Consider the following 23,006-nt stretch of genomic DNA (forward strand, 5'->3'; position numbering starts at 1 on the left):
GTCTGCCACGTGTCGCCACGTGGCAGACGTTGTGCCACGGGTTGACACGTGGCGAACGGTGTGCCACGTGTGGCCACGTGGCGAACATTGTGCCACGTGGCAAGCCACGTGTCTCATTTTCATACAACCCATCGCGGTACGCGATGGGTTCCTCTTCTGATCCATCGCGTATCGCGATAGGTCAGGAAATCAGAATTTTCATTTTAAACCATCAGATTTGAAATTTTTGACATGTTTGGTCCCTTGACTTTGGAAACTTGGTATTTTTTACCCGACATTTTCATGATGTTACATCCTCCCCACCGTGAAATAAATCACGTCTTCAAGATTTCTTCATGAGAATAAGTGGGGATATTTCTTCTTAATTTCGGATTCGAGTTCCCAAGTGTATTTGGGCCCCCTTCGTGAGTCCCATTTCACTTTCACTATTTTCAGAGTTCGTCTCTTTAATTTCTTTAACTTTGAATCTTCTATTTGAATTGGTCTTTCAACAAAATTTAAGTTCTTATTTATTTCTACATCTTTTAAGGGCATTGATAGAGATTTGTCGGCTAAACATATACGCATATTCGAAACATGGAATACATCGTGTATCCCTTGAATTTCCTCGAGTAGTCGCAACCAGTATGCAACAGTACTAATTCGTTCAAGTACCTCAAAGAGTCCAACGAATCGAGGACTAAGTTTTCCTTTTTTACCGAAGCGAATTACGCCTTTCCAGGGAGAAACGTTTAAAAGAACTTTGTCACCAACATTGAATTCCAACAGCTTACGACGGACATCGGCGTAACTCTTTTGGCGGTCACGTGCCGTCTTAATTCGTTCTCGAATTTGTAAGATCTTGTCGATGGTTTCTTGGACTATTTCTGGTTCAGATAATTGATTGTCTCCAGATCCAGACCAACACACAGGCGTTCTACACTTTCGTCCATATAATGCCTCGAATGGTGCGGCTTGAATACTCGTGTGATAACTATTGTTATATGAGAATTCCATTAGGGGTAAGTGGTCATCCCAACTTCCACCTTAATCTATCACACAAGCGCGGAGCATATCTTCCAACGTTTGAATTGTTCTTTTGCTTTGCCCATCAGTTTGTAGATGATAGGCGGTGCTAAGGTTTAACTTTGTACCAAGCGCTTGTTGGAAGCTTTTCCAAAAGTGAGACGTGAAACAACTGTCTCAATCAGAAATTATAGACAGCGGTACTCCATGCAAAGCAACGATGTTGTTTACATAAATACGCGCTAATCTATCCATTGAGTATGACTCATTGACGGTATGAAATGAGCGGATTTAGTTAATCTATCGACGATCACCCAAATAGCATTATGTTGTCGAGTCGTTTTCGGGAGTTTTGTGATGAAATCCATGGTTATTAACTCCCACTTCCATACGGGAAGTTCGGGTTCCTGAAGCAATCCCGAAGGCTTTTTGTGTCCAGCCTTGACTTTCAAACAAGTTAGACATTTTGCCACATGCGAAGCGATATCCTTTTTCATTCCATTCCACCAGTAGTTCGATTCGTGATTTTGATACATTTTGTCACTACCAGGGTGCATCATGTAATTGGACTTGTGGGCTTCGTTTAAGATCTTTTCGCGTAAGTCTCCGACGATCGGTACCCAAATTCGATTTCCCATTCTAAGGATACCATAGTCACCTTTGACTAGCGAGTCAATGGTGTTGTTACGTTTTTCGTCGAAAATCTTGTTTTCATTGATAGCTTGAGTTTGAGCGGATTTGATTTGATCAATGAGGTCGATTTGAAGTTCTAATCTTAATGCTCGGACTCTTTTCGGTTTCTCATGTTCCTTACGACTTAAGGCATCGGCTACGACATTAGCCTTGTCTTCGTGATAAACGATCTCACATTCGTAGTAATTCAGAGTTTCCATCCATCGTCATTGACGCGTGTTAAGCTCTTTTTGGTCAAATATGGTGCCTACATATCTTCAAAGCAAATATTATGGCGCCTTACTCTAGATCATGAGTTGTGTAGTTCTTTTTGTTCACCTTGAGTTGACGAGAGGCATAGGCGATCACTTTCTTTCGTTGCATTAGTACGCATCCCAAACCAGAATGAGATGCATCACTAAAGACTACAAAATCCTCAGTACCTTCTAGCAAGGCCAGTATAGGTGCTTAGGTGAGCTTTTGTTTAAGCGTATCGAATGCCTCTTGTTATTTCGCTCCCCATTCATACTTGATGTTTTTACAAGTTAAAGAAGTTAGGAGACCGGCTATATGAGAAAAATTTTCAATGAACCTTCGATAGTATCCGGACAAACCTAAGAAACTTCGGATCTCGGTTGGCGACTTTGGAATCTCCCACTTAGAGATTGCTTCAATCTTTGCGGGATCGACTTGAATACCATTTACATTTATAACATGTCCAAGGAATTGTTCTTCAGGAAGCCAAAATTCACATTTCGAGAACTTGGCGTACAACTTCTCGGTTCTTAGTATTTCAAGTAAGGTTCGGAGGTGATTTTCATGATCGTCCTTTGACTTAGAGTAAACAAGTATGTCGTCGATGAAGACGATAACAAATTTACCCGAGTAAGGCTTACAGATACGAGTCATCATGTCCATGAATGCAGCTGGTGTATTAGTAAGTCCAAATGGCATGACCGTGAACTTATAATGTCCATACCTTGTTTGGAAGGCGGTTTTCGGAATATCTTCATATTGAACCTTGAGTTGATGGTAACCAGTTCCAAGATCGATTTTGGAAAAGAAGCTTGCCCCTTGGAGTTGGTCAAAGAGATCATCGATTCGAGGGAGTGGATAACGGTTCTTGATTGTGAATTTGTTTAAGGCTCGGTAGTCAATGCACATCCTCATAGATCCATCTTTCTTCTTGATGAATAAGATTGGTGCTCCCCATGGTGAAGAACTTGGTCGGATAAAGCCCTTCTCAAGCAGTTCATCGAGTTGTTTCGTCAATTCTTTCATTCCGGTTGGAGCTAGACGATACGGAGCTTTGGCGATCGAAGTAGTACTGGGAATAAGATCGATCCTAAACTCTACATCACGGTCTGGAGGGATTCCAGGAAGTTCGTTGGGAAAGACATCATAGAATTCAGAAACGATAGGAACGTCTTTTATTTCTTTTGGTTTGGATTCTTCAGTGATGTAGGCCATGAATGCTAAGCATCCTTGATTCAAAGCAAACACTATGGCGCCTAACTCTAGATCGTGAGTTATGTAGTTCTTTTCGTTAACCTTGAGTTGACGAGAGGCATAGGCAATCACTTTCTTTCGTTGCATTAGTACGCATCCCAAACCGGAATGAGATGCGTCACTAAAGACTACAAAATCCTCAGTACCTACTGGCAAGGCTAGTATAGGTGCTTGGGTGAGCTTTTGTTTAAGTGTATCGAATGCCTCTTGTTGTTTCACTCCCCATTCATACTTGATGATTTTACGAGTTAAAGAAGTTATGGGAACGGCTATACGAGAAAAGCTTTCAACGAACCTTCGATAGTAGCCGGCCAAACCTAAGAAACCTCGGATCTCGGTTGGCGACTTTGGAATCTCCCACTTAGAGATTGCTTCAATCTTTGCGGGATCGACTTGAATACCATTTACATTTAAGACATGTCCAGGGAATTGTACTTCAAGAAGCCAAAATTCACATTTAGAGAACTTGGTGTACAACTTCTCGGTTCTTAGTATTTCAAGTAAGGTTCGGAGGTTATTTTCATGATCGTCCTTAGACTAATAAGTATGTCTTCTATGAAGACGATAACAAATTTATCCGAGTAAGGCTTACGGATTCGATTCATCATGTCCATGAACGCAGCTGGTGCATTAGTAAGTCCAAACGGCATGACCGTGAACTCATAATGTCCATACCTTGTTCGGAAGGCAGAATTCGGAATATCTTCATATTGAACCTTGAGTTTATGGTAACAAGAACGAAGATCGATTTTGGAAAATAAGCTTGCGCCTTGGAGTTGGTTAAAGAGATCATCGATTCGAGGGAGTGGATAAGGGTTCTTGATTGTGACTTTGTTTAAGGCTCGGTAGCACATCCTCATAGATCCATCTTTCTTCTTGACGAATAAGATTGGTGCTCCCTATGGTGAAGAACTTGGTCGGATAAAACCCTTCTCAAGCAGTTTGTAGAGTTGTTTCTTCAATTCTTTCATTTTGGTTGGAGCTAGATGATACGGAGCTTTGGCGATCGGAGCAGTATCGGGTATAAGATCGATCCTAAACTCTACTTCACGGTCGGGAGGGATTCCAGGAAGTTCGTCGGGAAATACATTATAGAATTCAGAAACGATAGGAACGTCTTTTATTTCTTTTGGTTTGGATTCTTCAGTGACGTAGGCCATGAATGCTAAGCATCCTTGATTCAAACATTTGTTAGCCCTAAACATGGAAATTATGCTAACTTGGCCAGCGTCTTTGTCCCTTCAATTCGAATGGTTTGTTTATCAGGGGCTTGAAGTTCAACGGTATTACTAATGCAAATGATACGAGCATGATTGTTGGATAGCCAATCCATACCAAGTACAATATCAAAACCAGCAAGAGTCATTGGTAGCAATTGGATAGGCAGAATATAACCAGCTAAAAGAAATTTTCCATTTTCAAAGGCTTCAGAGATTTTGACTATTTCGCCGCTAGCAGTCTCGATGCTTAGAGTTTTATTTAGTTTTGTTAAAGGTTCGTTAAATAGATTACAAAAGCTATAATCTTTAAACTTTAATTTGCACCCGAATCGAACAAAACTCTTGCATAGGTGTCATTGACTAGAAACGTACCGGTGATGGTTTCCGGCATGTCAGCAGCATTTTTCAGTGCCAAGAACAAAGACTCTTGCGTTGCCTTTCTTGGCTTGACCACTTCCACCCGCACCAGCAGTCGCGGGTTTGTTCTTGGGACACTCAAAGCTCAAATGCCCCATTTCTTTACAATTGTAGCAGGTCATCTTTTTCTTCCAGCAATCGGCCATTGCGTGGTGGGGTCTATGACAGGATTCACAGACAGTTGCGGTGGAAGAAGGAGCGAAGTGACATCGTCCCCTATGATACCTTCTACAAGTCTTGCATTGAGGGTTGGAATTTAATCGGGACTTGCATTGTTCCACACCTTTGCCCTTGAATCGGGCGTTTCCTCCAATCCTCCTTTGGTCGTTGGTTGACACAATCTTTTTGTCTTCCTTTTTATTGCGGACAAGGCCGCCCATAAGATAACCAGCTAACTCCATCGCAGAGTCAGCAGTTTGAGGGAGATGAGACCTCACCATGTCGCGGATTTCCCGCGGCAATCCCCTTATATAACGTTTAACTTTGCTGGATTCAGGTGTAACCAGCTGGGGAACGAGGCGACAGTACTCATGGAATTTGTTATTATACTCGCGAAGGTTAGCTCCTACGACCTTATGGTTGAGAAATTTGGTTTGAATCTGGTCGGTTTCGTGCATGGGACAGAATTTTGCTATTATTAATTCTTTGAATTCTTCCCACGACATATTGTACATCACTTCTCTTCCTCTACTTAGAATCAACGTGTTCCGCCACTCCAACGCTTCGCCTTTAAACATAAGGGCAGAATATTGAATTTTCTCTTGATCGGAGCACTTGCTTATAATTACTATCGATTACATTTCTTCTAGCCACCTCACAGTCGTAATGGATCCTTTATCACCATGAAACTCTTTAGGTTCAAAATACTTGAAATCTTTGAACGAACAACCACTTATCTTAAGTTTCTTAAACTCTTGTCTAATTCCACCATCAACATTGGATTCATGAACACTTTCTTCTATATGAGAAGGTCTAGGACGAGATTTAACAGATTTTCGGGAAAATTCAACAGATTGAGATTTTCTAGATTGCCTGGATTGGGATCAAGCTTCATATTCATTTCTAACGGCATCTTTGATCATTTGTTGTAATTGGTTCATATATTTATCGGGTATTTTATCTTGTTCTTTTTCATGCTCTTTCCTTTTCTCTTTTCGTTTATCTGCTTCTTTTCGTGAAGCTTCAATGTTGTTACTTTGATTTGACATTATCAATATTTTTCTTTATATCTGAATTTAACAATTTATTTTCTTAAAACACACATCTTTATTTATTTCACAATATATATATATATCATAGCATGATATATATATATATATATATATATATATATATTTATTTTCACAATATTTATATATATATATATATAGGGTGAGGTTAAAATAAGAAGTGAAGTGTATCTAAGAAGTGTAGGAAGTGATATGGTAAGTTGGATTATGTGATCTAATGGTTAATATTCATTGTAGTGTTTTTTCGAAGTGTGTTTTATTTTAATACTTGTTTTATAACACTCTAGGGGCATAATCGTCATGTGTGTTATATTATATAAGGAAACATTATCAAACTATAATTATCATATTTTAATCTAAAATTAAAAACAACACCAAGAAGATTAAAAGAAATATTACAGTGTGTTTTAAATCAAATAATAATCAAAATTTAAAAACAACACCAAATTTTGATCCAGATTTAAAACACAACATTAAAAACACCAAGAACAAAAACACTTTAAACTAAATAAAATATATAATACAAACCATTCATAACGCTTTAACTAAAACACAATGAATCTATTTGAACTAAAGCCCTATAAAATACGTATATAAAGAAAAACACTATAACATATGATTTTGTGTTCTAAACAATTTATGGATGTCAACAGGTGGTAGTGACAGATCATCCAACCTCCTTCCATCTATTATCTATAATAATAACTATGCCTCATAATATATACAATAAAGAAAAAAAAACCCCACATATTCCAATTTCTCAACACTTTCTTGTGATTCTCAATTAAACGAATTTGGAAACACAACTAATTCTAATTACTAACAACCCGTGATAGATCTTTCTTCATCGTATCCCGTACCAGCTCTGTCGGCATGTTCAGTGCCGACCCAATTCAGGTCATACTTGACCGTCGTTGGCCGTTCCGCGGCGAAATCTTCATACCCAGTTATTGCTTCAGCGCCACTGGAGAAACCTCCATATCCAATTATTGCTTCAGCATCGCCATCTGGGACTCATCTCATATTTGGATCTGGTGGTGTTTGAATCTAAAAAATTATGTCTAGATGCTAATCAATTGGAGACCATACCTGTAATTATTATTGATTGTATGACGAACACTATATGAAATTATTGTTTTAATCAATTTATGGATGTGAACACTATATGAACACTTTATATGCATATGGTTCTGGTTGAGTGAGCCCTCGCCGATTTCAAGCATAAAAGATAGGCTGCAATTAAGGATAAATACCAAATCTGTTACCAAATAAAAAAAATACTTGGACAAATATACCCCTGTGTGTTATAATTAATCCAACGGTCAAGATCATTTCCTACGCTTCTCATAAAAGTTTTCCTTCTTATTTTAACCTTCCTCTATATATATATATATATATATATCGTTCACTTGATATATATGTACCTATCCTTATTATACATATTACACATTACAAAGAAATTACATTTAACACACACATAACTCTTACACACTCATTCTTCTTTCATCTCATTTCTTTAATCTTTCATAAACTTCTTCACCACCTTGGTCAATTTGTTACATTTCCGAAGAAGCTTGTCTCCTATCTTCTTCTTTTTCTCATTCACTGATATCTTCTTCTTAAGGTCATCAGTCTCATGCAAGGCTCGGTACAAGTGTTCTTCCTGTGATTGAGGGATCTCGTTTGGGTACCCATACTTTGGAGGTGGATCGCGATAACCCATCATCACTACATCATAATGGTTCCTTGGGTCTGGGTAAGGAGATGCGGTCACATCGGATTGATAATTGAAGAAAGCTTCGGTAGCCTCGTTCTGCTCACATATTTCATTTGCTTTGTCTTCAATTGATGGGATCTCACCTTGGTATGGTGGTTCTTGAGTTCCTTGAGATATTGCACATAAGGATCGACGGAACCATAACTTGGAATCTGGTGGGAGAACGGCTCCTCCGTTGGTGATGTTACTTCATTGGGATTCTCCGGGTACTCTTCCTCAGGATCTTCTTCCGATTCTTCTTCCGGATCCTCTTCTTCATCAGGGTCTTCTTCCTCCATTAGTTGAGAAGTCACCTTCGTCATTGAGGGCATGTGGAAACTTTCATACGGCATCATAACTCTCATCCTCGGCTTGCGGGATGATCCTTCAGAAGGATTGGGTGAGAATTCACGTCGTCGAAAGTTGATGTTCCTGTATGCCATCGTCGCTGATCAGAATGGCATTGCATCCAATCTGAAGAGGGAGACCTTGGTTCTTCTTTTATTTGCTTACGCGAGGAAAGTGTATGATGGATGAGGATTTGGTGGTATGTATGTTGGGACCTCAGATGGATAGTATGGCAGAATATCTGATGGTTGATATGTGGGAATTTCGGATGGTTGGTATGTTGGGATCTCGGAGGGGTAGTACATAGGCATGCTTGTGGGATGGTAGCTCGAGTGTCTTGGGGGATCATTTCTTTACATAGGTGGACTATTAGGTAGATTAACTGGGTAATGCTTGGTTCCGGGAAAATATATTGGTTTGGTTTGGTCATGTTCTACATCGGGGTTAAAGAAGGCTTCATAATAATCTTCACTCATGTTATCTTTTGGAAAGGGTTCAGTGATTCCAGCTCGTTTTGCTCTACGTTCATAATTCTCCATCATTTTATTGAAAGACATATAATGTTGGGTGGTTTAGAGTGAAGAGGGAAAGAAAATGTTACCAGCCTATCTTATACTTACTCAAATAAAAAAGTAATAAAATATTTTTCCTATACTTGGATCGAAGCTTAGGTATTATCTTTTAATACCTAATTCGCTAAGATCGATGGCTTTGATACCAACCCGTCACACCCCCCATCTTAGGCATGGGAGTACGACCAACAGTTGGTATCACTTTTACAAATAAATCATGAGTTACGTGTTAAAGCGGAAGTCTTTTGAAACATGTGAATTTAAAATATAATATTTATATTACAAAAGACGGGATTATAAAATATCCGTTTTAAGTTATAACAAAAGTATTACTTGTTTAATTACAAATCACCATTTTAATATTTAAGTTTATACAAAAAGATCCGAGCCAACGGATATCTTGAGCACTTCGTCTTTCCAAGCTCTAGCTTTAGTCACCTCCAAAATGTTAAGAAAATACGTCAACAACGAATGCTGGTGAATATGCTGACGCTAAAATATTTTCTTTCTATTGATTACCCCTCGAGACATAACTTGGGTCCGGCCCATCGTGGCTTAGGAATAATCAAGTTTTAAAATAATACAATTTATAAACGCAAGTCTCTACACAAAGTACCCCAGCAAACACGCAGCGTTCAACATTACTTGGGTACCATAACTATGCACATGGTCATTAATCCCCGCAGGCGAGCGTGACTATAACCAAGTGTGGTGCGATGTGCACACCGCATTTTACCACATATATAAGGATCCAGAAAAACGTATACTACAGCCTGAGGGCAAGGTTTATACTCTTGTTTATAAATGTTTTTAGAGACACGTAGTCTCATGTAAACCTTTTTCATGTAACACATTTGACTCGTTTTAAAACAAGTTTGTAAAGTTTGGGGCGTATTCACCTTCTTTGATTTGGATCGGCTTCAAACACCGTCCAAGGGTCTTTCCCGTTGCTATCCCGCACCTATAGTACGAGTATAACTTTTTGTTAGTTGGATATACAATTCGGCTTAAGATCTTTAGTCTTTATAATCTTTACCTCGATGAACCTTTAGTTCAAATCTTTACTTTAAAACCTTTAGTTAAAAAGTATTTTCTTTCTTTTTAAACCTTTAGTTTAAAAATATATTTCTTTCTTTCTTTTATAAGACAACCTATAGTTAATCTTATTTTCTTACATTTCGTCTTTTATAAGAAACGTACATCTATTTATTATTTAAGAATAGTTATTTATTACTTAAGTAATAATTTATAACAAAGAATTATTATATATATATAATCACACATATATATAAACATTTATATCTCTTTCTTTTCTTTCTTTTCTTTTCTTTGTTATATGTTCTTTAATTTATCAATGTATCGAGTATAACCTCGACTTAGGGTTTTAAGCCTTTTCAATATTTTATTATTATTTTATTCGGGCATTATGCCTACTTTTTCTTGGCTTATCAAAGCCTACCCAATCGAGCAACACTTCGTCTTTCATGACTCTTTGATCAATATTCTCCTTCGGCACGCTTATCGAGGCCCAACACTCCTTCTCACGTCGGCACGCCTTACAAAATGGATCGTTGGGATTGTAACACCTTCTTCTTTGGTATGTCGTTTTATAAGTGGCACGAATATCAAGAAATCGGGAATGGGATTTGAGGATTATGGGCACGTTTTACCCTCGAGGGCACGCTTCCCAAGGTTTAGAGAGATGTTAGAGAGAGAAAGGTAAGCTTGATCTGGGTGTGAGTTGTGAAGAACCCGGCCTTGCTATTTATAGGAAAAATAAGCAAGGTCATCGCGATACACGATGGCCATTTCTTGGCCAGTCGCGTATCGCGACGTAGGTCGCGACACTCATCACGTAGGTCTGCCACGTGTCACCACGTGGCAAACGTTGTGCCACGTGTCTCATTATCAGACAACCCATCGCGGTACGTGATAGCTTCCTCTTCTGATCCATCGCGTATCGCGATGGGTCAGGAAATCAAAATTTTCATTTTAAACCATAAGGCTTTAAATTTTTGACATTTTTGGTCCCTTGACTTTGGAAACTTGGTAGTGTTGTCCCGATATTTTCATGATGTTACATTAACACCTTCTATTGGTTCAATTGACTGTTTTCCAAAAATATCATTCATCTATAGAATTTCTATCTATTATAATAAATCAAAAATAAAAAAATTCCAATGTTAAAACCGATATACACTTTCTTCGCCCATTACAATTGGAAGAGCAATTTCTAAATTAATTGACACAAAACCTTAACTACTCCTCTCTATTTCATCTGATATACACCATTGTCTTCCACCATTCAATTGTCATAGAGTTTCTACAATCAATGCTACATTTATACATTCTTTTTGTGTTTTGAATGGATGTGAAATCTCACGCGTATTTCAGGTATTATCATATATAAACGATCTACTATATATTCTGTTGTTGGGTAATCAATATCTTCATCGATTTAAGTTTAATCAACAGTGGGTTTTAAATGATTTAGAGTTCTAAAATGGAGAATTTGGATATTGTTACAAGTTCGATATGGTGCTCTGAAATGGACTGTGGGTTTTAAATGATTTAGGGTCTAGGGTTTATTTGACTGATTTTGATTGGCTACTTCCCGGATGAAATTGCGACAAGTTAGATATTTTTCTATATAAAATGATATTATTAATCTATATAGTGAAATTGCAACTTGGAAAGCTAACATTACTGAAATGAATAGTTTATTACTTTTAATATATATATATATATATATTGGATTTTTTTTTCGAATTTTATGTGGCTTCAACACTTCATACCACTTGGGTTGTTTTTATTTTTTTTTATTTTTGCAGTATAACAGTGTCACACCCCAACCTAAGGCTGAAATGTCGGGGCGAGAGCTGATTGCTCACAGCTCTCAAGGTATTATCATGAAATAATTAAAATTATAATATCTATTAAATTAAATAAATCCAACAATTTTCAAATACCAAGTACATAAACCATAACTAAGATAAGTAAAGACAAAAATAAAATTTAAATTCTTGTTTCTTCTCTCTAGCATGCAATCCTAAGTTTTCTTCAAAACAAGCTTGAGAATCAAATCAAACGATGACATGCATATGCGTTAAAAATACACATAGGTTTTGTCAACACTAGGTTGAGTGATTAAAACACCAGATTTAAGACGCTATAATAATAATAATAATATAAAAGAGCAAACTGTGTCAAGTGAGATAAAGAATTTAACCAATAACCAAGTAATTATGTTGTCGGTAAGCTCGATGCTAGATGAACTGAACGATGGCTAACACAACGGGCGTATAATCATACTAGTTTGAGGATATGTTGGACCTCTTTGAAATGTATTAAAGTAAAGCATATAAGCAGATAACACGTTAGGCATAAATTGTTAAACACGCAAGACTAACAGTTGCAAGTTTGAGTATTAAATAATAGTAAAATATCTACGAACGCATATGTCCCCAAACATTATAAAATGAGTAAAAAGAGGGGAGTGAGATACTCACCTTAGTAAATAAGCAAAGGTTGGAGGATGATAAAGAAACAAATATTATGAGTTATGCTTGTCGCGATGTATCAACGGAAAATCCCTAAGTATTGGTAATCGAGAAATACTACGAGTTAAAAAATGATCTAATAAAATGAAAGTATATTTGAGACAGGAAAACAAGAGTTTAAACAAGTTTTCTAACGTTGATTCTATAAAAAGATAATTACAATCATTTCACAAATAAAAGCATAAATCCTTTTCTTATTATAAGTATTATTTTTAATTAAAGTTATGATAATTTATATAAAATACTTGTTTATGAAATTATTTGTCCAAAAATTTTAAAACAATAAGATATATTTATAGTATATACTTTAAATCAAAAACCCTTCTTAAATCTTCAATATTAAAACCTTATTAAAATCATTTATTAATTCTTAATAACTGTTATATATATATATATATAATTCTAGCCGAGATTCGGAAAACTACGAGTTAAAATGTCGGTTTTTTAAAACACTGATTAAATAATATATTTATAATATTTGTATTATAATTAGATTGATTAAATATATATTAATAAAATAATTAAATGGATTAAAACTCAAAAAACACAAAAAAATACGGGGGGGGGGGGGGGGGTGTCTCGACCCCACGCCCCCAGCCACCCAAGTCTTAAACATCACTACACCAGCCAACAGGGCTGGCTTGTACCTTGTTACAAACACGCAAACAAAAAAACTATAAACAGCGCAGGCAAGCACCCATTAAGCTTATGAACCCTAGATCGATCAATCGGCCAAATCTTTAGGTGATTGGCCGATTGATCATAGACCTACTGATCAGTGGATAACAACGAGCAAAACCATGTGTTTAATTACCTTATACGACGATATACGAAGGGTTAATTATTGATTAAAACGGCCGGCTATACTTCGAGATGAACGGACGTGCAAACCACGATGAAAATCCAATCGGTTTGAGGGTTAATGACGGCTAGGGTAAGGAGAAGATGTCTGGAAGTTTAATTTTGTTATTATAATCGTTTATATGTATATCGCTCTAGGGTTAGGGTCGGCTATTGTATGTTAAGAAAACGAATAAGGTTTGATCGATTTACCATATTATTGATGTCGGTAGGCCGAGTTAAGTATGTTTAACACAATATTTGATTCAATTTCCATAAAAATATTTGATTCAACTTCCATGAGGTCCGGAGTCGATGTCCTTGTATTTCTATTTGGGTGGATTTTTTATATGAGCAGTCGGCTAGGTTATATGTGGGTGATACTTACATTAAATCCACCACCGGGGTTCAACAGGGGGACCCTCTTGGGCCTCTCCTTTTTGCCTTAGTTTTGCACCCGCTTGTTCACCAAATCAAAGATCAGTACAAGCTTCTCTTTCATGCTTGGTACTTGGATGATGGTATAATTATCAGGGACACTAGCGAGGTGGCCAAAGCCTTAGATATTATCAGGTCCGATGGGCCTCGTTTGGGTCTTGAATTAAACGTTAAGAAAACAGAGTTATTTTGGCCAACATGCAATGGGGTTAAAGTGCAGGAGGGGTTGTTCCCTTGCGGTATTGGAAGGCCGGTGTTGGGTGCGAAACTCCTTGGTGGTGCTGTAAGCCGGGATGCGGGGTTTATCAGCAGTTTGGCTATGAAAAGGGCATCTAGCGCTGTGGAACTGATGAACTGTCTTCCCAGACTTCGGGATCCTCAATGCGAGCTTCTTTTGCTTCGCTCATGTATGGGAGTCGCAAAGCTTTTGTTCGGTTTGAGAACGTGCCAACCTATGTATGTGGGGGAGGTTGTTTCTATTTTTGATAATGGCCTTCGAAGGGCGATTGAGGACATCATGGTTTGTGGGGGGTCCATTCTTCGGGGATCTCCAATGGAGTTTGGCATCACTACCTACCCGTTTTGGGGGGTTGGGTCTATGTTCGGCTGAGGATGTATCTACATATGCTTTTGTGGCTTCGATAGCACAATCGTGGTGTTTGCAAGACCATATTCTTCGGGGTTGTGATATTTATGGGTTGGATTCTGATTATGGGTGTGCGATGGATTGTTTATGTACTTCACTTCCAGATTTTGATCTTAGCGGGTTCTCTATTAAGGACACCGCCCCCCTAAAGCCCAACATGTTGTGAGTGCCTTATTTAGTGGAATCGCCCAGAGTTTAGAAGTGAAGTTTGATCTATCCCCTCACCAAAAGACGGTGTTTGAATGCCTTCGGGCTCCTCGGGCTCAGGATTTTCTAACGACCATCCCCATTGAAGGATTGGGCCAACATATGTAGGGTTTGGAGTATCGGGCTATCCTTAAGTACCGGTTAATGATCCATATGTTCCCGACTGATGAGCCTTGCCCAATTTGTCGCAAGGCCTGTTTGGATTCTTTTGGAGACCATGCAGTGCATTGCAAAGAATTGTCTGGCTTTAAATGCATACATGATTTGGTTAGGGGTGTTATGTGTGATGTTCTTAAACGGGCAGGGATTTTTGCTAAAAGGGAAGCCCCTGTTAACTTTCTCACGGATCCTCTTGAAGGGGTCTACTTTACGACCAGCTGATATTCTTGTGTTCGGGTGGGCAGGGGGGAAACACGCCTGTGTGGATCTTACAGGAGTGTCTCCTCTTGTTGGGCTCAGGGACCGTGGGTTTATTGCGGGTCAGGCTGCGTTGAAGGCTGAATCGGGCAAAGTTGTTAAACACGAGAAAGCTTGTTTAGAGAATCAACATGTTTTTCTCCCATTTGCTTTTGATACATTTGGTTTTCTGGCCCCAGAGGCTGTGAACCTTTTTAATAGGGTTCAGCATGTCGTACACGGAACCTCTTCAGCTCCTAGGTCCCAAAACTTTATTTTTAGTAGGATTGGCTTTGTTGTTCAAAAGGGGGTTGCGGCGCAGCTTGTTGTCCGTTTGCCTGCCACATTATTGTAATCGCTTTGTAGTAGCTAAATCAATTAAATGAATAGTATAAGTTCTTAATAAAAAAATAATAACAAGAATTTAGGTCCAAGTAATCCCAATTGTTAATCGGGTTGATGATATCGGGTCGGTATTTGGGTTAACCAGATTTCTTGATGGGTTGTATTAGAAAGTTGCAGTTTAGGCCCCAAGGTTTGAGGTTGGATGCATAAAGAGATAAAAGTTCATGTTTGGGTAATTTTTGCCAAGCATTAAAAGTTATAGTTATATTTTATATAATTAATTAAACAATAATATATTAATAATTAATCATCTCGAAAAACGCGATATTTTTATTTAATAAATAAGCCAAACATCGAAACGGGTCGGGTACTGAATGAAATATTATACGAAAAGATCCGAGTTGATACAGTCTCCCCTACTTTAAGGAATTTCGTCCTGAAATTAAAGAATACTATAACAACACTATAAAATTTGGAGGAAAAGAAATTTTTAATATGATTAAAACTAGTCATAATACAGAACTTTGAATATTTGAAGCAACGCTCCAAATGAAAATCCGATAAGGGCACTTATATATAGGATGCACCAGCGGCGTATCCACCATGTCCTTATCATTTTTATGTCTGTACCGTTACCTCAACTACTTATGATTCTATATTATGACACCATACAAGCAATGGACCGAGGATGAGGAAGTAGCCCTCACAAGAGCTTGGGTCGTCATTTAGGAGGATCCCGATGTTGGTAAGTTTTTTAATATTAAGTATTTATATAACTTTATTTAGTGTGTATTAAAAATTTATATTAACTGTGAAAAATAATCTTAATTTGTAGCTAAGTTTCAAGCCGTCGGAGTATTTTGGAGGAAAGGATTTGAAGCTTGGCTCGTGCTAACGGGTAAACTGGAAGAATACCGAGGTAAAAAAGCGGTTTAAGCCCATTGGAAGGTCGATAATTCCGAATGCCAAAAAATTGTCGGGATATACCACCGCTTGCGTGATTGCGGTTTAAGTAGCGGACAAAACGACACCGACATCCAATATAAAGTGTTAAGCGACTTTCGAACTCAAGGGCAACCCGAAGGGCGGATCGGGACAACGTTTAAGCATTTAAGTTGTTAGGAAAAACTCAATGTATGCCCGAAATGGAATGGGGCACCCACCTTTCTGATCGCTCGACGAGCGGTGCATCATCCCGAGCGTCAAAAAAGTCGAGGACATCGTCTTCGGCAAATCCAAGCACACCAACAACACCCTTCGATGCTCGTAACTTCAACCTCATTGACGAACATGATGCGGTTAATTTAGACGACGACGAAGACGAAGTACATGAGTTGGCTCGACCCCGCGGGAAGACAAGAAAAAAGAATACAAAAAAAGGCGAGGGTTCGTCGTCGTCATGATTCAATACGGCAGCCAGTGAAGAAGTCAAACATCTAAACGAGGTGTTCAGTCGTTTCGAAACCCGACCGTGGAACTCGCCACTAGCATGAAAAAACCGACAAACACTATGAAAAGCTTGCCCAGACGTTGGAATTGCGATAAATGTAAAAAGACTGTGAATCCCTCAAAGCGGACGGGTTACACGAAAGGCCGCATTATTGCAACCACGACGAGTTGAAAAAATGCATTAATATTATGGATATTAGTTTTTTTTGTATATTTTTTTATCTTTAATGTATATTTATTTAATTATTTAATTTAATGGGTTTTTATTTGTTTAGTTTAATTATAAAAAGAAAATAATAATTAAAAAAAAGTGACGTGATTGTGAGGGGCTACAACAACATTACACTCAAAATCAAAACCCAATCATTTGCTGACTGGACGCCACGTGTCGCAATTCGTCCCAATTTATAGCTCCTTCACTATACATAGCCTAATAGAAGAGAGTATTGTGGGAAGTGTCAGTTGTCGGATTCACTTTCCGTAGAAATTTAGTTCGTATATCTAAGATACCGACAATAATATGTAGCCTTAGGATTAAGGAAATGATCAAGGGTTGGATCAAGTTGTGCTCCTTTGGGGTCCCGCATCATGTCGACATACAATGGTCGGTACCATAATACTGGAATAAATTAGTTCTTGTAATCAGTTTATGAATTGAGTTTTTTATAATCTTTTTTTAAACGATGACTTTCTGTTCAATCATTATTGTATGTGAGACTTGGAACAAAAACATCCCCTTCAAAACCAGGTGTTTAAAGGTTTATATTTGTCAATGAAATACCACCCTCATTGATTTTTACTATTAAAGAGGCTTGTTCAAGCTCAGTAAATCCATTTCTAGGTAAAGTAAGCGAATAATTGGAAACATTAAATAAAACTGATAATTCAGCTTTTGTTATAAATATTTGTTATTATAATTATTAACACCTAAAATAAATTTTGACTTATTCCCATGTTTTCTGTCCTATATATATATATATATATATATATATATATATATATTCCATTGCAAATTAATGTATAACACACTTGATTAATGAAACCATGACCCTTGCTTGGGTTGGTTCATTAGATTTTTCATTCTAGTTCCATGATAACCCTCGAGTGGGGCACTAGACTGCACACGACAATATGTAACTCCATGTAAAATTTTTGGGATTATGATCTCACCAACTATAGTTGTTTACGTAGGGAAAATGTGTCATATTATATTAAAATGAACAATAATATAAATAAAAACGCTCTCTATTCATATAGGAAATTCGTGCTACAAAATCGTTGACAAAGAGAATGACAAGACATATAAACAAATGTTACATGGTCTTCCCTGCAGAATAAACCAACTAATCCGTTAACGATGGTTGAGGCTTCGGTTCAGCACGAGTTCCTTACAAAAAATTGTGTGTCTTCTTAGTCTCTTAGATGAACAATTTACAAGTTTACATAACGGTGGTCGGCGGTTCTAATTTACAAGAATTTACAATACATTTTAGACTATAAACTATAACTTCTAATGGTGCCGTATTTCACCCAAACTAATACAAGTTTACTTTAACCCTTCAATATCTACACTAACAATTAGGTTGCAAATTTAATATTCTAGAAATTTCTAGCTGGGGCTCAAACTCGGTATTAAACGAGCTTGACTCAGGCTTATATAAGCTCATGTCGGTTTAAAGTTTTAACGAGCCAATCTTTAGTAGCACGTGAGAAGCTCTGCATGTTACACCCCGATGTAAAGGTATGAATTCTTAAGCAAGCACTATTAATAGCATGATAGAAGGCTCTACAATTTACTTATTACTGAGTATTATAATAACCTAGTTATCCAAAGTAAATTCTTTGTGAAAGAAAACAAACCTTTATTTCGAACCAAACGAAACATTTTTCCTGTTTGTCCGTTAAACTTTTGCCATACAAAAGGACAATTCTGAACAGGAACTGAACACACGGACAGTTCATGAACACTTTACCGAACGAAATTTCTACTCCTTGTTCGTTCGTTAAGAAATTGAGCTAGTTAGTATTCGTTCATATTCGTTCGTTAATTTTAAAAACGAACGCAGCGAGACACTAACGAACACAAATGTTAAACAAACATATTAATTTGAGAGTTATATAATCATTAAATCAACACGAAATCACCCAAAAATCTGGAAATACACATACTATCCAAAAAAAACTTAACATATTAATAGTATTAGTAAAAAATATATAAATTAATAAAAATCATACTAACAAAATTCTAATAAGCAAATATATATATGTAAACAAAGATAGGCGGACACGTTAAAGAACAACATCAAGGAACAAACCTAAACGAACACATTACCGAACGTTCACGAACACAATTAAAAGAGTGCGGCCTCTGTTCGTGTTTGTTCATTTAGCATGCTTACCAAACAAAATTCTTTGTTCATGTTCGTTCATTAATTAAACGCACGAACATAGACGAACTTCCCACCAACGGTTCGCTGACGTTCGGTTCGTTTACAGCCTAATCACCAAGCATGTAAAAGCACAAAGCCCTAAATGCAACTATTTGCTTTTTAAAAACTAATGAATCAAAGAAAGAAACTTTCTTCTAACTAAATAATGAGTGTATCAATATACTGTTTCAGAAAAATATACTTTTTAAATTTTTCCATTTACAGATAAGCATTACATGCTGCAATCTTTCAGTAGATTAATCCACTATAAAGGTTAACCATCAACCCCTGATTGCATTGTTGGGTCTATAAATTCAGTATCTAAACAAAATAAAATTGTTCATTTCACTAAACAGTCAAAAAAAAAAAGAACAAGCCTTCAAGTGCACTTACTGATCTAATTTCAACTAATAATGATTTTTACCACAGGTGATGCGCACCGGAAGCTTAAAAGTGTTTCTGAAATCTGCAACTTTACATCCTCATCAAACTCGTCCCATAGATATATCCTCACCTTCTTCAGCACAGGTGACTTGGCCAAAATAAGCTTTACAACAGCTAACTCGTTCTCCTTGTTGCTAAAATCTAAAATCTCTAATTCATTAAGATGCTCCAACATGATATCTGAATAGCCTTCGAGTGTAATGGAGGCCATCTCAGATTCATCAAACAATCCATCGGCAGAAAGCTACATCAAGTGTATTGTGTGAGTGTATTTTGACGAGAATCAAAACTAGTAAAATATATAGATTCTTGTTGTTTACCTCTAGCTTAAGTTTCTCGAGGTTTGGGGAGCTTTTAAGCAAAAGAACAAGAAAAGGTACCGCATTTTTGTGACTAAACCATACCAATTCCATGCACAAGCATTTTAGGTGGACCAATGTTGTTGGAAGCTCTTTCGGAAGTGGAAGAAAACACTTGCACCATAAACAAAATAAAGATCAGTAATAACTAATTAGAAGACTAAATTATAATCAAGCATATACCATGCGGATAGAATTACCAGAAAGATGAAAAAGAAAACAGACATATATTCAACGTTTGGTATGCACTCCATGAGATCGGCAATGGAGGAACCTCCTCCGTAAACACTATCAACGTCACTCATCTACAAAAAATAAGGATATCTAGCTAAGTTATGAAAGATCATGAGAATCGACATTCTATTTTATTATAAACTTACTATTGTCAATCTCTTAAGTAACGGACAACTCGATAAAAGACGCAGAAGCGCTTTGTCACATATCTTTATTTTATTGCAAATTTAAAGTTGTAAGGCTACCAAATACATTGGATGATGGTTGACGGTCAAGAACACAACCATTAAGATACAGATCCGTTAACTGATGTAACGAGAAGAAAGATAAGGGTAACCTGTACCAATTAGATCCCCCATACAAAAAATGAAGTTTTAATATTTTGACAGTGTTTTTCTTCGACAAACGAAGTATTATGTGGTCAATCTCAACACAGGAGCCGTCTGTTTCCATAGAAAGAGTAAACTCAAGTATTGGATCCTCGTGCATAAGCAGAACTTGGTATATAGCATAGAAAAGTTTACACCTCTTGGCCATTTCTCTCCTTTTACTTGGTGTGCCATACGTTTGCTCTAAATCGGACAGCTCGTCCCCAGCAGCCGATACTTGAAACGTACGCTCAATAAACGCAAGTTTAGGGATTGTGATCCAACGGTACCTCCATTCTCTAGAGAGAATACTTGTACTTGCAGCCTCTTGAATTGGTAGGAAACATAAGATGGTTTCTATTACGCCTAGGGGAAGCTTGCTGATCATATCCATCTTATGATATTCTTGTTCGCTGCAAAATAAGCTAACTAAGTTTAATATACACACGGACGAAGCATAACACCTAATCGTCGGATTTTAAAATAACACGACTCCGCAAACATTGTTATGAATATCGAACATAGTAGTTGTCAATCTGTAAAATGTGACCGCATGAATAAAGAGAATTCATGAGAACTTCAGAAAACAAGAACAAAACATGAGGGGCATCGATGCCCCTCCACAGTGCCACGGCAGCGCCACGTGGGCACTGGGGGGCATCGAAGCCCCACCCAATGATGCCCCTCCAAATGTATAGAAACAAACAAAATCAGAACCAAGAGTACTATGATAATGTGAACTTTGATTAAATTCGTCAGACCCAACCCAGACCCGTTTAGCGTTATTCTCATAAACCTAGGAACCAACCCTATTGTAAATAATGGGGGCCTGATCGGTCTGGCGGGTCATACCCATTTTATGTAAAAAGAAAATGGTCAGACCCACGAGACCGACGTGGACCCGTTTAATAGAACTCTTACGACCCGGGAACCGACTCTAGAGTAAGTAACCTGGTCTGATCCGGGGTCTCGTGGGTCTTACCCGGTTTATAGCCACCCCTTATTATACCTACAAAATATCTCATGTAGTAATGTAAATCCTCATAATTTATTAAAAGGTCAAACATGATTTCAGACAATTGCAAATACTCCAATGTAACAAAACAAAAGAAAACAAATGTAGTCATGGATACCTGTTGGCAATTGATAGGATTTATGTTATGTGAGAAGCATACCCAGCCACCACCAGCGTCAAGTATAAACCATAATGAATGGGGTTAGGGTTCAAATTTCAAATCAAGTATCTTTTTTTTCTTTTTTCTTTTTTTTTTAGGTTTTTAAAAAGGTTTTATTAATTCACATTGTGCACGCATATAATGTATATATGTGTGATATAATGTATATATGTGTGGGCAAAAATGAAATGGCACTAATTTTGACGTTATCTTACTAATTTCGTAAAAATAACGTTAACGCTGCGTTCCCGAGCTCCACTTAAGGAGAGAAAGGAAAGGAAATAGATGGAAAGATAGATGTTGGAGTGTTCCTAAGTTTTTTTTTATGAAAAGAAATGAATGAAAAGTTTAAAACTTGTGTTCTCAAGTTTCATCTAAGAGAGAAAAGAAAGGAAAAGTGTGGGACATGTAAAGTTTTTATGGCTGAAAGTTTTACTTTCAATTGGAAAGAATTAAATGGAAAGGAAAGGAAAAGAAAGTTTTCCTTTCATTTCCTTTCTTTTCTTTTGTTAAGTTAACTCGGGAACACAGCGACGGAAGGTTAATCAGGCATCATATGGATGGCGTTGATAGCCAAAAGACAAGGGTACATGCACTAATCGGTCGGTGTCCCGATAGTTGGGTGTTATGTGTCTTATGTCCAAGGCTTGATGCAAAACTACTATCGAGCCGGGGGTCTCATCGGAAGCAGCCTATCTATCTTTATGGGGTAGAGGTAAGGCTGTCTACATTTTATCCTCCTCAGACCCTACCATAGCTTTGCTATTGATGGGATATACTGAGTACGATGATGATGATGATGATGATGATGATAATGATGATGATGATTAATTTTATTTTTAACTTTGTTAACTCACATTGTTACTTAGACTGTTTGTTGTTGAGGAAGTGAAGGGGTCAATGAATACTCACCCCCAAGCCACAACACATCTTATCTACCATTTCTCTAGATCAACTGTAAATTTTGTTTTCTTCTTTACAGTAGCTTTTTATAAATGAAAAACTATTATTTATCATCAATCAACTTATGTGGTACATAAAAATGAGGAAAAAAAAATTGTGTGTAAGATCAGTGGCGGACCCAAGATTTTTTGTCAATGGGGTTCCAATTTTTCCGGTTTACAAAATTTTTTGGTCGGTCGTTATTCGGGTCGGGTCGAGAGGAGGAACATAATAAAACACGAAAATATGGTGTCATCGGAAACGAGTAAGTAGAAAGAGTATAGATTAGAAACTAGATAGAACATACACTTTTAATTCATTTTTATTCATACCCGAAAAACATAAGCGTAAGCTATATATATATATGGTCTTACATGAATAACCAAGACATGAAAAACTAACTCTTACACAAATAAATGATTAATTATAATATACATACACAAGAT

At 37.3% G+C, this 23,006-nt stretch overlaps 1 pseudogene across 1 annotated transcript; it reads right to left on the reverse strand.

Moving 5' to 3' along the window:
* Positions 1-19,402: 19,402 nt before the first annotated feature.
* On the reverse strand, positions 19,403-20,860 carry LOC143587246 (F-box/FBD/LRR-repeat protein At1g13570-like; annotated as a pseudogene). Its single transcript, XR_013144847.1, has 4 exons — positions 20,222-20,860; positions 20,042-20,146; positions 19,803-19,955; positions 19,403-19,726 (listed from the first exon to the last, which is right to left on the reverse strand). The product of XR_013144847.1 is annotated as an F-box/FBD/LRR-repeat protein At1g13570-like (transcript).
* Between the last annotated feature and the right edge of the window lie 2,146 nt (positions 20,861-23,006).

Source organism: Bidens hawaiensis, unplaced genomic scaffold (assembly GCF_021521415.1).
Source record: "Bidens hawaiensis isolate Kalapana, Puna unplaced genomic scaffold, B.hawaiensis_p1.1 tig00035420_1, whole genome shotgun sequence".
Classification (NCBI taxonomy): Eukaryota; Viridiplantae; Streptophyta; class Magnoliopsida; order Asterales; family Asteraceae; genus Bidens; species Bidens hawaiensis.